Raw genomic sequence first — 3,311 nt, forward strand, 5'->3', positions numbered from 1 at the left:
GTGGGTGCACTTTAATGGGGGAGGGGTAACAACAAGTAAGGGACGGGTGTGCAGAGACGAAAGGAGAGAGGGGGAGAGAGAGGAAGAGAGAGGGGGGGCTAGTGGCAATCCCTGCTTTTAACGGGGAACACAAGGGAGTCTGGGAGAAATGCCCTGTGCCTTTGTGGCTTCCAGTCCAGGGGGATGCTGGGAGCTGTAGTCTGCAAAAGGAACAACACACACTCACCTCTCTGATAGGTCTTCTGGTACAGGATCAGGGCCATTTGCTGGCCAGGAACCTGGCAGACAAAAGGGCAGGGTTGCAGAGTGCAGGCTCAGTGAAATAAAGGAACTCCTCCTGTGCCCTTGCACTCCCCACTTTTCCCCCAGATTCTAAGCTCCAAAGCAGGCTGAGTTGGGGGATCCTATGTCCTCAAAGAAGGGAAGGGGTGCCTGAGAGCAAGCTGGGATGGGATAGGAAGAGAGAGGCAGTAGCCAGGGAGAGAAGCCCCTGCTGAATACCCAGATAGTTTAGGGGGTTGCAGGGTGTCTGTGCTCCATTTCTGCCAGCTGGTCGGGAGCACACTCACCTCTCTGATGGGTCTTCTGGTACAGGATCAGGGCCACTTGCTGGCCAACCAGGGTTTTCTAAATATGCTATCTTATCATGTGTAAGAAAAGACTCCTTAACCTCATTATTTCCAGTTTCTTTTTCTTGACCGTTGTCTCTAACTAGAACTTCTAGTGTTATATTGAGTACATGTTGTGAAAATCGGTACCTTCCTGAGTTCAACTTCTCACTATTAAAACTGTACTATGAGCTGGGTTGTACTGAAAATCTTGTGTCTTATGTATGTGTGCATATGTGTGTATGTGTATCCGTGCATATTTGTGTGTGTGTGTAAAGACATTCTTTCTATACCTAGTTTGTCACAGATTTTATCAGAAAGTGTGTTATGTCTTTTTAAGTTTGCATTTTTTCAACATAATTATTTTTATTGATTACTTGGAAACTTCACACCATGCACCCCAATACCATATGCCTTTCACCCTTGTAGCATCACCGTTAAGAAAATCTGAGAAGAAATAAAAACATGAATTAGCAAACAAATGAAACCAGAAACAAAACAAATAAACAAACAAACACAAACCATTTATGTCCTGTCTTTACTGCCTCTCTTTCATCTCTTCATTTGTCTTAGCGGCATTGGGAAAAAACTCCTTTGTCCAAACCGCTTTATTGGCAAATATTCATTGTATGATGAGTTGTTGGTCAGGTTCAAGGCCTCTGGCTTCTGGCACACCATCAGTACTGGACCCTCAATGAAACTCCTCTCAGATATCTTGCTGTTGCCCTGATTCATGGAGATCCTATAACTATGGTTCAGCATGATCAGTCCCTTCAGGCACTCTGGCAGGTCATAGATGGGATAGATGTTAGGGTGGGCCTACTCAAACTCCTGGATGTGTGCCTGAGTTGGTCCCTCTGGGTCACTGGAACCATCCCCTTCAGGCAAGAGGTGGAGCCAGCTTTCAACATGACTGCAACATGGCCCCAGCTCAGGTGGAGACCCAGAGCCCAGACATCCACATGGACTATGATAGTAACAGGGACATGGACATTAGTACAGGCCTTTGCCATGATAGGGCAATGGATTCAGACATGGCCCTTGGCTGCAGCTTAGACACAGATCTCAACAAGGTCTTGCATGGTAGCACAGGTCACTCATATCTGTTTTTCTATGGTGAGAACATGACCCTCAGATACCATCATGGCCTCAGGTAGTGACTCAAACCCCAGATATTTACAGGAACTTTGGTGGTAACAGATCCATGGATACCCACATATTCCCTACTTCAGGCCACAGACCCAGACACGGACATTGGTAGCAGCCCGGGCCTCAATATCACCATAGCCTCAGGTGGTAAGCAGGTTACCCACATCAGCCATTTATTAGCAACTTCACCTCTTCAGATCTGCCTCTTTCCATAGTCCATTAACTATTCTGCCGATGTTAGTATATATGTATGTATCTTTATATCTATCTATCTATCTACACACACACACACACACACACACACACACACACACATTCACTCATCATCACAGCACATGACCAACTAAAGCAGCATGATGCCAAATGACTTTGTGCTTGTCTTCTACCCACCCAGGGCAAACAACATCTGGAAGGCCTGTAGGTTTCCTCCTCCCACCCGGGCCTGGCGGTACCAGGCATGCCGTTGGTCATCTTTTACCAGCCCAGGCCAAATGGTCATGTGTTGAGTTTTGACATCTTTTTCTGCATTTATTTGTGGGAATCATGAAACCTTTGCCCCTCATTCTCTTCATTTGGAGCACCACATTTATGACTTGAGCATCATTGTATACTCTCTGCCCATTGATATCAGAGTGAGGGCAGGGAGCTCCAAGGGGAAAGGAACCAAGGTCCTCATTGAGTTGTTTCTTACTTCCCTGATTTTCTTCTAGTGTGTTTGTATTTTCTACTTTTGCAGATTCTTATCTTATGTTTCTTATTTTCTGTCTTCTGCTTTCCAGAATATACATTAATATTTATATAAAACAATATAAATTTATTGACTGGAAGCCTTACTTATTTTCATGTAAGCATTTATTATTTTATATTTCCCCTTTACCATTCTTTCACCTATGTATGGTAGACTCTTTCCCAGAAAGTTTTCTTTAATGTCTGTTTTAAATAAGTAACATTTTACACAAGAAAATAATATCTTCAGATTTTGGTATTAGTTCAGGAGAAAAGCGCATAGAGTTTTGTTTTGAATTTTTATTAATTTTTTTGTATCAGGGTTTTATTTTAATGTATGTATGTGTGTACCATGTACATGCCAGACTCACATGGGTATCAACAAACAATGTCAGATCCCCCGGATCTGGAGTTATAGGTGACTGTGAGCTCCATGTGGGTATTTATTATTAAAGTCAGTCCTTTGGTAGTCTCTTCAGGGGTCTTCATTACTGAGCCATTTTTCCAGCCTACCCATAGTTTTCTTATTTTTACACAATAAATCTCAATCTATCATGATTAATTAGATCATCAGGAAAATCTTACATGGGTCAGCACACAGCATTTTTGTTTTCAAATTCTAGTAGACCTAAGAGATGAATGCACAGCCTTTGATGTCCATTCATCTTTGACATTCAGCAATGAACTCCATGTTAATTTGAAATTACATAAACGTAGCTATTCATGTAATAGAGATCTAATTCATGAGAAATTTGATTTGTAGGGCTTGGGTCAGTACATGAACTAGAGAAACATTTAACAAACATGTCACACTGAGAGTGTGGAAAG

This window comes from Microtus ochrogaster, unplaced genomic scaffold (genome assembly GCF_000317375.1).
Source record: "Microtus ochrogaster isolate Prairie Vole_2 unplaced genomic scaffold, MicOch1.0 UNK134, whole genome shotgun sequence".
NCBI classification, from domain to species: domain Eukaryota; kingdom Metazoa; phylum Chordata; class Mammalia; order Rodentia; family Cricetidae; genus Microtus; species Microtus ochrogaster.